Source organism: Arvicanthis niloticus, chromosome 22 (assembly GCF_011762505.2).
Source record: "Arvicanthis niloticus isolate mArvNil1 chromosome 22, mArvNil1.pat.X, whole genome shotgun sequence".
Taxonomy (NCBI): Eukaryota; Metazoa; Chordata; class Mammalia; order Rodentia; family Muridae; genus Arvicanthis; species Arvicanthis niloticus.
Window position 1 is genome coordinate 19399081 of NC_133429.1, and position 14566 is coordinate 19413646.

Consider the following 14566-nt stretch of genomic DNA (forward strand, 5'->3'; position numbering starts at 1 on the left):
CCACCCGAGTCACACTCACGTGTACTTTATTTTCAGATATTAATTGCTCAGAGAGGCCTTTCCTGCCCTGCCCCCACCCCTAGACTGGAATGTTCTTTCCGGTTACTTTGTATTTACCTATAGTCATTTCCTTCCAACAGTTACAATCTGGAAAGGTCTTGTTTGTACATTTATTATCTGTGTCAGCTACCAGATCTAGGCCGGGACTTGTCTATGTTGTTTATTAGTCTGAAAAAGTCTTGATGAGTGCGCAACAAATGGATTATCAGATTCTTTTCTTGAAGGTGAATCAAATGACCCTATCCTCAGTCCCCAACTTCCAAAACCCATCCTCGTGGGCTTTGCGGATTGCAGAGAGGCCATTCCTTTGTAGGTAACAGAATAACGACTCTCAGTCCCAGCTCTTTAGAGATTTTCCTGATTGGTTTTGGAAGGCTACTCTCTCCTTTTCTGGTTATTTGGGGGCAAATTTCTAAATCTGATCGATACAACCATACATTTCCCAGTTGTCTTTGTTTATTTCTATCTGTGTGTGCAAGCCTGCATGTGTGCCCCAGCATGTGCAGGGAGGTCAGAGGATAACATAAGGGAGGCAGTTTCCATCCACCGTTTGGATCCCAGAGATTGAACTCAGGTGGTCAGGCTTGGCAACGAGAGCCTGTACCCACTGAGTCATCTCTCTTGGCTTCCACTTAGCTTAACGTAGCAGCGCTGTCTGCACGCTATTTATTATTTCACAGAAACTTGGGTGTTAATGATTATAGTTTATTCCAGCTTGTATATAGTGGCTTTTCAAATTAGATCATTTCTGTTTTTCTTTTACATACAAATGACACACCAGAGTTTTAACAGAAGGCTTCTGAGAGGAAACTCTGGCTTTCTGGGGCTTTCATGTCAAGATGTTTGTTCCTAACTGGCTGTTAACTTATCTTGACTAAACACCCAGGATCTATAGTACACAAAGAACCTATCCTGGACTTGGAAACCTAAGTTTAGGGTACAACAAGAACCTCAGAGGCTTCACACTTTTTTAAGCTACTGAAGTGAAAGTGACGTTGTCCAGGTGAAGTTTTAAAAAAATTTTTTTTTCTTAAAACATTTGTAAAATCTTAAAAGTCTGTGTGTGTGTGTGTGTGTGTGTGTGTGTGTGTGTGTGTGTGTGTGCACATCTGTGTGTGGATATGAATGCAGGTGCCTGTGAAGGCCAAAGGCATTTAATCCCTTATGGTGGAGTTATAGGCAGTTGGGAGCCACTGAGAAAGGGTACTAGGAACCGAACTTGTATCCTCCAGAAGAGAAAGAAATGCTGCTGACGAGGAGTCAACTCTCCCACTCCTTAAACGTTAAACATTGTTGGTTGGTTTTTCTTAACCTCTTGAATGAAATATGATCTGATTAATTATGTTAATTTGGATTCTTAATTCAAAGAAGTTTGTGAAGTCCAAACAGAATCTCTCCCCCCCCCCCCCCGCCCCCCTCCTTTGTTGAGCAGAAGCAAATTACATCTTCTAACACAAACAGCACGCCGGGCAGAATCATGAGTGCAGCCATACCATTTCCCAGAACAGCACTCATAAAAGAAGTTCAGAGAAATGCAAATATAGGTCACCGATAAGAGAGCTCTCGTAAAAAGGCAGTCACAGAGGTGTGTCTAATTATACACAAGGTCAAGTCCGCGAACCATTTCTCTGTGGAATGGCTGTCACTTGTCACATTGGTCTCTTTAACTTTCCATCCCCAGATTCCTCTATTTTTATTGCTTGTGCCCCTTCCCGATACTTAACACTGAGTATTTATTTACTCAGCTTTTGCCACACCTCATTGAAATGCAAACTCTAGATGGCTCAGACCTGCTTTATCCATTGCTGCTCTGCCCTGTGGCCATTCAGAAGGTGTTGACAGTGGGCTGGGGGCTAGCGCCAGAAGTAACAATGGAATGGAGAAATGCTTAACTTGCAAGATGTTTTAAAGGTTTTAGGTAAGGGTTTTAATGACTAAACATAGAAGGTTCTGGAATATTTGCAAATTTTATAGCTGTAACTTGAGGGACTGTATGGAGGTCATTGTCATTCCCTCATGTTTCTTCTCGTCATTTAATGTAAATTGTTCTTCCGACCTGCAATTGGTTTCTCCACCGACCGTTTTTTTTTCAGCTGCGTGTCTAACAAAGCCTGCCTTGAAACAAAAGAAAGCATAAAGGCTCAAGATGCAGAGATGAAACCCAATTTTACTTATTTCTTTTTTTGTTTTTTCGAGACAGGGCTTCTCTGTCCGACAGGGCTGTCCTGGAACTCACTCTGTAGACCAGGCTGGCCTTGAACTCAGAAATCTGCCTGCCTCTGCCTCCCAAGTGCTGGGATTAAAGGCGTGCGCCACCACTGCCCTCTACAATTGCAAGCAGTTCTATCGTGGCCCATATTAGAAGTGGGGCACTTGTTCTTAGTGTAAAGACCAGGAAGACATCCATGTTAGAAATTCTAATAAGGGGGTTGAACTCAAAGCACAATAAGTGTTCTGCCTTAAATATTATGTTCTGTTCTGAGTGGCTGGTTAAGTTCAGTTATGACAAGGAAGGAACCATCTATCGGGGCTGAATCTGGACAAGCATCTTAAATCCCTTTGCACTTGGTCTGAATGTAGCAGTTATTTGACTCTGATCATTGAATTTTGTCATTTGTGTTTATTTGACATGATGGGACTACTCTGATAGACATTGGCTGTGTATTTAGCTGTCAACAGGCAATAATCTGAAGATCTCTTAGTAGTGTAAAAAAATTATTTAAGAAGGAAATTTAAGTGTGTGTAATGGCTTATTCTTATAATCCCAGCATTAAAAACAAAACAACAACAACAACAACAACAAAAAACCCCACAAAACATATGGGAAAAAGGAAAATCAAAAGTCAATAACCCAGGAAAATCATCCAGTGTAGATGATGTTTATGTTGGGAAATCCTGGATTGAATTGTCTATTTAGCAAATATTTATTGCAAGCCGTCTCTGTCCCGGTTATTCATAACTGTGCCAAGTGTCCATGCATAGAAAGATGAGATAAATAAAGGCCTCCTGTCTCACAACCTACTTACTATTGATAGAAGAAAGAAAGCAACAGAAGAAAGCTTGTGATATAGGGAAGAAGAGGGAGATGAAAATAAAGTTGGGATTAAATCTCCTCATCTATCCGCTGGCCCCATTTCAAGATGCTTCCCCAGGGCTTCCAGGGACCTAAGGGCAAGATACGGTGAACTGGGATTCACTCTTGTGTGGGCAAATTCGAAGACTCTGAGGATTTATCTGGCAATGAGATTAAGCATTTTGACAGCAAATATGATAGATAAGATTTAAACTGGAACTTGGGGCTGTCACTCCATGTCATTGTCCACGAAGATACTGCTTAGTATCAACCATTAAGCAATAAAAATTATCATAGTGCTCTTTAAACGGGCATCCACACCAGTGACTTTGAGAAGCATCCGCTCCTCCGTCCCTCTGTAAGAACAAAGCAAATACATAACCTTCACCTCAAAATCTAGAACATGTTTGGTTCAAACAATCCAAATAACATTCAACCTGCATTTTTTTTTTTTTTTTTTTTTTTTTTTATGTTCAACTCTCTGAGAATAAGGTTCAGGTGCAGGTTGGGTGAATCATTCTCTTTTGGAGTAAGTTTAAGGATACCGTGTGTCATTTCTACTCTTAAGAAATACCCGGGGAGCGCAAATTGTAAGAATGGTGAGCATTGCCTCGTGGCCCTCTAGTTGTGTTTCATGCACACTGACAGTGTGTTCCTTAGCTAATCTAGATGAGATGGATTGAATCATTGTTTGTCTAGTTGCCACTCGTAGCCACATGAAGCTTTTCATCCACACCCTACGTCCTATGTTCCTGAAGTGACGCCCACTGTGGGTAAAAGTTTTCCTTCTACGGGTCGTGGGGCTGACTAAAGTGAAGTACTTCTGAGTTTGATCGCTGCCCTTTAAATGCCCTCCTGTGTTTTGTTCGGGCTCTTCTGTTCATGTCATGTTCGAAATAAGGGATGGCTCAGGAAGCTCTTAGCCAAAAGAGGATGATATGCAGTAAATAAAAATATGGCTTTAACCCCAGCCACGCCCACACGGTTGCAGCTTACCCATAGGCCTCCACGGGAGAAGTAAATGCTTACTGCTTTGATCCGTAGCTGTGGATGGTTGGGTAGGCGCCTTATCTCAGAGCCTTGGCACACTGTACCCTCTGCTGGGCATCCTTCCCATGCACACTCTCTGCCCAGCTTAACTCCTCCTCTGCTTCAGCGCTTGTTTAAGTATCTTGCGCTCAGGGAAGATAATGAAGACCAGAATAACTCTGAATTCACACCCCGTATGCCCTCATTTGTAATGGTTATCACATTTATAATTTGCTCCGTGCCATCTAACTGGAATGTCTGCTTCTTAGGGGACAGTGTCTTGTCCATGTATTAGTTCGAATGGCTAACATAAAGTGGTTCCAATAGCTGGTAAGTCTTTTTTTTTGTTTTGTTTATTTTTTATTTTATTTTATTTTTTTTTAACACAATGCTGTTCTGCTCCTTAATCAAAAGAAATTCAACTTTTTGAGTTTCATTTTTTTTAAGCAACCCAGACATTATCATAAAAACACTCAGATCCTAAAAACAGTGAAGGTTAACCATTAACCATTAATATCACTGTAAGTATGTCACATATAGGCTCACAGAAGGCGCCTGATAGCTACCTAGGTACCCGATAGCTTTTATTACCATTCAAAGATATCCACTCTCTATCTTTGTCTTAAAGTGGTATTTTAGCATGTCATAAAAGGGAAATGAATTACACTGTGTCGTATATGATTGCAATTTATAGATTTCAAAGTATTGTGATTGTTTACCTACGATCTAGATTCTTTTTTTTTTTTTTAGACAGGGTTTCTCTGTGTAGCCCTGGCTGTCCTGGAACTCACTCTGTAGACCAGGCTGGCCTCGAACTCAGAAATCCGCCTGCCTCTGCCTCCCGAGTGCTGGGATTAAAGGCATGCGCCACCACCGCCCGGCTAGGTTCTATTTAGAAGCGGTTTAAGGTACAGTTCATCTGCAAAGAATAGGCATTTGCAAGCAACACATGGTTTGCTTCATAAATTTCTCATTTGGTGACTATCCTTTTAAAGTATATAAAATAGCTGGGCGGTGGTTGCACACACCTTTAATCCCAGCACTGGGAGGCAGAGGCAGGCAGATCCTGTGGGTTCAGGGCTAGCCTGTTCTATGGAGTAAGTAGCAGGGTAGCCAGGTCTACACTGCAAACCTTGTCTTGAAAAACACAACCAACCAACCAACAACCAACCAACCAAACAAACAAACAAAGGAATAAAATAAAATCTTTCCTATTTTCAAAAACAGTTCTTATTTGTTCAGAGTCACTATTTTTGTTCTCAAAATATAGTTGTCAATGCTTTATAAACAAATAGCTTTGCCACAGGTTTTATTTCATTTAGACTTTGTTGTTGATTCGTTTTTGTTTTACATGTCTTTCTGAAGAGCTGTCTCAGCCATTAAGAGCATGAACTGCTCTTCCAGAAGACCCAAGTTCAATTCCCAGCACCCATATCAAGCAGCTTACAGCTGCCTGTGACTCCAGTTCTAGGGGATCTGAGCATCAGGCCTCCATGGACATCCATCTTCACAAGCACACATAGACAAACGGTTAAAGATACAAAATGAATAGTTTTTAAAAATTCAAAATGAAAGAAGCCACCTATCTCAACTACAGAAAATTAGAAAATGCAGTTAAGCATAAAGAAGGGAAATGAAACTTTCTATAATCTTGTGTCATCCAGAGGTAGCCTTAGATAGTCTCCCTAAACTTCATTAACATGGATTATTTCACAGTGATGGAGTTAAATCATATTTTTTTGAAGTTGATTTTTCACTTAATTATCACAGATGTGATGTGCCAATAAATACTCACCCACAATAATACTTTTAAAGATTATGTATTTATGTATTTATTTATTTATTTATTTTTATTTATTTATTTATGTAATGTGTATGTGTGTTTTGCCTGTGTGAGTTCCTAGGCACAGTGTGTAGGAGCCTATGCAGGCTTGAAGAGGGCACCAGATTATGCAGAACTAGAATGGTTCCTAACCACGGAGCCACCCCTCCAGTCCAGAAGTCATCTTTTATGAAGGGATGCTGGAGGCATCACTCTCTTGAGCTATCCCTATTGAAAGTTTAACCTATTTCACATAAGCCTATTGTTCGTGCTGCTACTGGGCATACATGGAGAGATACGATGGCGTCACTCAGGCCCTGGGAAGCAGTCATTTATTGGTTCAGAGCACAGCAGACTGTTATCTAAGCAACCTGACACGTCTCTTACATTGTTACTGAATTCAGGACCGTGTTGGAAGATGGACAGGCAGTAGCAGGACTCCATTGGGACAAGGACATTTGAGAAAAGGCTTCCACATCTGTTCTTAATACTAAATCTACAAACCAGGCCCCATAAACTTACTCTTGACTGCAAATAACAAATGCAATAATGGCGCATTCTGAAAGCAAAGCCAAGGAGACAAAATGAAGTCCAGAAGCCTGTGCTTCTCATCTTCGGTGGCTACAGTGGCCATCTATGCCTTGATGAAGACACTCTTCCCCCCACCCCCCCATTATGCTTCTGGCATGATGCATCTATCACTTTCATGTTACAGATGCAGGCCTTGGAAGGCTGACTCAAGGGCCCATGGTCCTGTGATGGGCTAGTAGCTCAGGGGCTGAGCATGTGTGTCTTGGACCACAAACAAGCATGCTTTTCATGTTCTCATGGTTCTCCATAATACTGGAGATAACCGTAATTGTTAAGACTAGAGACTAGGAAGCAATGTACCAGAGAGACAAGCAGCAATATGATTCTCCCCAGAGACACTGCAGAGACACCTGCCAGCCATTCAGCGCACGCAGAATGTTCCCAGTAGTCAATAAATTCTTCTCTCCATCTCAGGGTGATCTGAGCATGACGGCTTATTGATTAATTTTTCCTTGTAAAGAACATGGGGATTCCAAAGGAAAGATGCTACCAATTAGGGTACTTTCTTATCTTCTACTGTACAAGTGAGGGAAAAGAGATTTAGTTCTGTTGAAGGAGTTTCTGGTAGAAACAATACATTTGGGGGCGAGGGAAGCATTTAAGACAGAGTTTCTCTGTATGTGTAGCCATAGCTGTCCTGGAACTCCCTCTGTAGACCATGATAGCCTCGAGCTCAGAGATCCACATGCCTCTGCCTCCGAAGTGCTAAGATTAAAGATGTGTGTCATCACCTCCTGCTGACAAGTATATTCTTTATTGGAAAGTCTAACTCATGAAATCCTTGAATAGAGGGGATATTAACTAGTTAATTAACCAGACATACCTTGTGTGTGTGTATCTTACTAGACAGTAAAAAAAAAAAAATTCTTAGCACAATGAGTTAAGGGGGAAAAAAAGACATCATTACAATGTATGTTACTTCGTATAACACTTAGAGCTCCCCAGGATCTAAACCACCAGCCTGGGAGCACAAAGGGAGGCACCCATGACTCTAGGTGTATACTTAGGGGAGGATGGCCTTGTCAGGCATGGGTGAGAGAGGAGATCCTTGGTCCCATAAAGGCTGAACACTGAGTGGGGAGGAATTTGAGGGTGGGGAGGGGGGAGTGGGGGGAAGGTGGGAGCACACCCTTGTGGAGGCAGGAGGGGGGAATGGGATAGGGGGGTTCCTGGGTGGTGGGGGGAATGGGGTAAGGGGATAAAATCTGAAATGTAAATATAATATTCAATAAGAATATGAAAATAAAATAAAATAAAATAAAAATGAATTAAAAAAGAAAGAAAATATCTTGAGACAATCAGTTTATAGGGGGGAATGGTTATAATTGCTCATGGTTTTGGAAGTCTCTGTCCAAGGCCAGTTCGCTCAGTTGCTTTTTGGTCTGTGGTGGGGGAGCACCACAGGGCATACAGAACATGGTTTAGGAAAGTGATCATCCTATATTAGTCAGGAAATAGAAGAGAAAAGGCCTGGAGTTCCAGAACCCCTACTAAGGGCACCTGTCAATAACCAAACCTCTTGAAGCTACAGCGCCACCTTCCAATAACACCAGGCCAGGGACCAAGCCTTTAATATGCTACAGATCAAAATTATAACACGCTGAAAACATTATGCTTTAGTTGTAACCTTAATACACATAACTGCACTTGCCAGCCTTCACTATAAGTTCACTGGCAACGGTCTAAAGCCACAGTTTTAACCTAACCCACATCTGTGAGACCTCACCACTCATTTCCAAACTTGGGAGTGAAATCGTCTCCACAATCTTTTACCATATTTTAACACTGGTGAGTCTTTCCAAACCATTTCAGTAAAATATTATTTTGTACTATTATAATAATTCACTCTTTATAGCCCTATGTCCTTGTGTCATTTTAATAACTAGTAAATCCAACATGAAGAATTCTGGCTTTGAGAAGACACAGATCTCAACCTGGAGGAGCAGAAGTGTGTGGCGAAGACAGAGAGGATGTGACACTCTGAGGGGGATGACTTGGGTTTGAACACAGGACTCACTGATGTCTCATACATAGCTTATGTGCACAGCCTGAGGGGATAACACTCATTTTTGAAAAATGAAACCCACACAGGGAATCAATCATGTTGTGACTAAGAAGTTTGATACTTGGGACCAGTTCATATTTTGGACTTGGAGATCAGATAACCATCCTGTAAAGCAGTGGTTCTCAACCTTCCTAAATGCTGTGACCCTCAGTTCCTCAGGTTGTGGTGACCCCCCCCCCCCCAACCATAACATTATCTTTGTTGCTACTTTGTTACTGCAGGTTTGCTGCTGTTAAGGATTGTAATTTAAATATTTGACATACAGGATATCTGATAAGCAAACCCCATGAAAGGGTTGTTCGACCCCCCAAGGGGTTTCCTCCCACACATCAGGAACCACTGTGGCCATTCATAATGTTCATACAACGCCCCTGCTTTAAATGTCCCTCCTCAGGCAAGGGTCAACCCTCGGTCTCTGTGACGGTAATACATCCAGAAGTTTTGCGTCAGAGGCAATGAAACGAGTTAACTTTAGTTGCCCACACATCTTTCCGGAATGGAGGTCAGCTATTTTATACACCGAGAATAAGACCAATTCGTCACCGAACGTGAGGAAACATCTAATTCGGCCACTTTATGCTATGAAATAAGATCTCCGTCTTGGTCAGAGATCTTTGATCCTGTTACAGGAATAGTTCCGGTTATTTTTACCCATTGCTGCACAGATGTATTCATCTGCTTTGACATGTGCTTAAGACTAATGCCTGAACGGACAGGTGTGAGGACAGGAGTTGGCCAAATATAAACTCGTACAAGTTCATGAGTTCAACAAGCAGCCCCCCCAAGCCCTCCCACCCAAGAAGAATCTTCCAGCACACATGACCGATGCCCTGTGAGCGATCAGTGGTCCTGCTCGGCCACACACAACTGCTTTAGTTTTATTTAAAGGTGATTTTTTTTTTAAATAAGCTGGTAAGAGATTAAATAGAACTCACCACCTCCATAACGCTTCTCTGATCTGGAGTCTGTTTTTTCTCTTATTAAAAGCTCAATTTCATAACGTTGAGGATTTAAAAGAGAATCTATATTACATTCTTCCTGGGAATTCTTATTTTTCTCGTTAAAAAAAAAAACAAACAGAAACAAAAAAGCAAAACTCTTGTGAGCTAGCTCACAGTAAATCTTCATTATAAAGCATGAACCACCTCAAAGAAAATCAGGGGCTGGACAGAAGGCGATGGATCTGGAGCTGTTCAATTTCATTGATTTCGCTCATGGTTGTGTGGGCATTCTATTTGGTTACAGTATTGTATTCTGCTACTCGGTTTTCCCGAGTGCATTTTTTTGAGAAAGGCTTCTGCTTTCTGATTTCCTCTTCTGCCATATTTTGACTCTTCCTTTGGGAGATGGTTGAAGCAGCTGTAGCCCAGGCTTGCCTCTAACTGCTCTGTAGCCTGGGATGTCCTTGAACTCCTGATGAGATTATAAGATTGTAGTTCCACAGTTGGTAATTCTTTCCCTTTACATCTTTCTTTGTGCTTTTCCTGGCCTGTCAATATCCTGCACCATTCTGAGGAGCGGCAGCATTTGGGGGGACAGTCCCTCAGTGATTCCCAAAGTGAAAAGTAAGTATTTATAAAAAATAAATAATAATAATAATAATAATAATAATAATGATAACTTGCTTGTTAGAAATGAACATATACCCTAATTGTCCTAATGCCAGTCTTCTAAGGAGTAAGAAAATTACCTTCTTATTTGTCTGTCCAAGTGTCCTACAGTGCATTGGAGAGGCGTTGGTATCCACAGGTGGCTTTGTGGAGCCTGATTACGGAGAACAGTAAACCGAACTTGGATTTCCTTCACTATTCACAGATAATGTCATTTCTAAATAGGCTATCTTTGCTTAACTAAGAAGAAGTTGATTTGCTTAGTTTTTCCTTCTGGGAAAAAAAAAAACGGAGTGGCAGTATTATTTTCACTGTGTTTCCCCAGCACACTGAGTCTCAAGTGGCCTAGGCTAGCCTCAGTCTCACTTGATAGCAGGAGATAAACCTGATGGCTGCTCCTCCTCCCTGTACCTCCCCCGTGGCAGGGTGACAGGCATTCATCACAACATGGGGCAAATTATAGCTTTGAAGTGTTTAAATAAGTTCAACCAAATAAAGGCTGTGGCTGCATTGGTCATATCAGGAAAACCGTTTTGATGAACATTCCCGTTGTTCTCTTTTTTTTCTCATGGAACTGACTCGCTTACTAAGCTGACCAAACTTGCTCTTTCAGCATAGACCCAAATGTGGAACAGTGCTACAGCCCCAGTCCATACGAGCACAGGAAATTCAGAGCTTTTAACATCAGCTTGTACCATTTTCTTCAAACTAATAGGACTATATCAGATCACCATTTTCAGGATAGCATGAGATTTAAATTAAATTTTACTTTTCATGCTGTTCGATTACATCATGTAGTTTTATATACATTAAGAGAAAATCTAAAGTTTAAAAGATACAAATACAATTTTTTTCTTTTTAGTTACGTGGATGTTTAAAACCTGTCATAATGAGCATTATTTGTAAAACGGGCCCAAGAGCCGTTTCTTTCTGTGCACGGGGTGTTTGTGAAATTGAGATGGCGTGATGCTCAAGGCTGCTCTTTTAAAAACTGTAAACTTGTGCCTTCAAACTAAAATGCCAAGGGCTGGAGAGATGGCTCAGTGGTTAAGAGCACTGGCTGCTCTTCCAGAGGTCCTGAGTTCAATTCCCAGCAACCACATGGTGGCTCACAACTATCTGTAAAGGGATCTGATGCCCTCTTCTGGTGTGTCTGAAGACAGTGACAGTGTACTCACATAGATATCTAGATAGATAGATAGATAGATAGATAGATAGATAGATAGATAGATCTTTAAAAAAAAATAAAATTCAGGGCTGAAGAAATGGCTCAGTGGGAAAGGGCTTGCTTGCTTTCCTAGAGTGAGGACCCAAGTTTGGATCTCCATCCTTCATGCTAATCCCAGCTAATCCCAGCACTGGAGAGTGGAGATGGGCAGAAATGACATGAGGTGTCAACCTGTGACATCCATAGGCATACACACACACACACACACACACACACGTATATACACACATATATATGTGTAATATACATATACGCATGTATATATATGTGTGTGTGTATACACATACATCGTCATTTGTATTCTCCACACACCCACATGAATAAGTATATGTACTCTATGAATACATGCCCACACACACAGAAGGATGTGGAGAGAGACAGAAAGGAAGATCTGAGTAGATGGAAACATATCCTGTGCCTCTGATATGCAAATATGTTCATTTCCCTCAAAAGTGATCTATAAATACTTTTATTTTAGAAAAAATGTGGCAGGTTTTTTTTTTTTTATCTCCATGTGCTTATTTTAATATTTATATGAAGAAACGACACTGAGTCTATTTAAAACGGAGAAACAAAGAGAAGGGACTCACCCTCCCACACAAACTAGTTTGGAACTGGTAAATAGTCAAATAGACCCAAGGGAAAGTACCCAACACCAGAAATAGAGCCAAGTTTATTTGGGAGCCTGCTCTATAATATGGTACCATATTACAGGATGAAGGATGGATTGCCTCAAGCCATTGCTCACAATGACAGAATTCACTGAATAGCAATCAACTCACAACCTACACATTGGTTTTGTTAGTTGACATTTGTCAAATAGTCCTGATTTTCCTTGACAGTTGGCTGTTGGTGGTTTCTTTTATTTCAATCTGAATGACTAATGATTCAGTGGGTAGAAGCGCTTGCAATGCAAACATAAGGACCCGGAGAGTTCAAATCCCCACACTGATATTACCTCTCAGATCACACACTGTCCATCACCCCTTAATTGTATCTTTCTATACTGCATACAGAGGGCTACATAAGGGCTGCAGAGAATACAGGGCTCAGAGAGTTCAAAGAGACCTTACTGATGTCAGGCAGATCAGAATGCTGATATTCCTGCAGAGTTGCTGTGGGTGGTTAGATAACACACTAACTAACCTGCTTGGGAAGCTGCTGGAAGGTGGCAGAGTCCCACTAGACTTCAGGGTTAAGCCAAGCTGTGGAGGCATAGTGTGGGGACAGGACTGAGTATGGGGTGGGGGGTGGGGGCGAGAGGCAAGTGAGTCACATGATGAATCCTGGGAATCAAACTCTGGAGACTGGCATCAGGCTGCAGGTCTGAATTTATTGCTCAGTGCATAAACTTATATATAGTCTTTGAGCCAATTCCAAGCTCCAAAATCCTTGGCCAATTGTATCTCACACACTCACTGTGCTACAATGAAAGCCCTGCCTGATGAGGTAACTCAGAAAGAGCAAGGGGAGTGTCCGTTACCTGTAAGGACTTCCTTGAAGATGGGTGGAGCAGCCAACACCTTGGCCTCGGTTTCTTTTTGTTGGCTCACTGGCGTTCTCGGAGCCATCTTAGATCAAATGTCATGTATGGAAGACCAGGACTCTAAGGAGTCGTAGGAGCCTGTGATATCTCGCTCTCCATCCACTTTTTTTCCCTCACAGGTTGACTTCCCCCACAGCATAGGACCCTGGGGATGGGCACATAGCTCTAGAGGTAAGGCACTGGATCAAGGAATGCAGAATCATAAGGCACAGGAAGGGGTCTGGATGGAGAAATGACTGGACAAATAGACAACAATTTGAGTGGGCCATGTTAAGCAATGGGACCCAAGCACAGGTGAAGCCTTGGGGACAGTGGAAAGTTCTCTGTCCTTCCTGTGATGAACACACTGAGGACAGGCTGGTACAGTCATTACTACCACAGTCACCTTGTTGGTCAGGTGTGTCCATTAAGTTCTTGGGCCAATATTTTTCTGATATGGTTTTAATACACCACATGCTCCTGTTCACGTTGATAAGCTTATTCGTGGCACCTGTCCACTTTTCGGAAGGTTATCAACCTGGGCTTCATGGGTGGTGCTGGGCAGGAGGTGGTGGTTTTGGGCATGCTGGGATGGAAAATCATTCTGTCTTTCTGTCTGTGCTCCAATGGAAGCCAGGAGCTACTTGTAAAATAGAGTCATTCCAGGCAAGGCACAACATGAAAGCTATTGCTTCACACGATACTGGGGTAGCGCAGAGCAGGGAGCAGCCCTGTTGGTAAAGGGGGCAACAGTACGTCTTAGTTTTGTGGTTTTCCACTGGCTTAGGCCATGCCCCACCTCAGGGATACTAAGATCTGCCAATTCCCAAGTCCCTACTAAGAAATGGTATACTATGTGCATAATACCTAATCACGTCCTTCCGTATTCTCTCGTCCATCTCTAAATTACTTATAATACTTTAGTACATGCAATATAACATATAAAAACATAAGACAATGCAAACATTACAAGCACTTTTTATATTCTTTAGGGAGCAACAAGAGCAAAGGGTCTAACACACACACACACACACACACACACACACACACACAGAGTTAGTCCACAAGCGGCCGAAGAGGAGGTTCCGAAGTTAAAAGCAATGGCTGCTCTTACAGAGATTCCAGATTCGATTACCACAGCCCACATGGCAGCTCACTATTGTGTCTTCAGTTTCAGGGAATCCAGTGCTCTCTTTTGGCTTCTGTGGGCACCAGACACACATGTGGTGGTTCACAGACATGCAGGCAAAATACCCATTCACATAAAATAAAATAATAACATTTTTTTTTGTGGTGCATGCTTTTAATCCCAATATTCGGGAGGCAGACAGGTGGATCTCTGTGAGTTTGTGGCCAGCCTGGTCTACAGAGTGAGTTCCAGAAGAGCCAAGGCTACACAGAGAAACCCTGTCTCAAAAATCCCCAAATAAAATATCCCCAGGATACATACATTTATTTTATAAAAATAAAAGCATATTCATGTGATCTTTGCTGACTATAAAACAATATAGATATTAGTGCAGGTAAAATTTCCCCAGAGTTTCTGGGTTTGTGGTTGGTTGT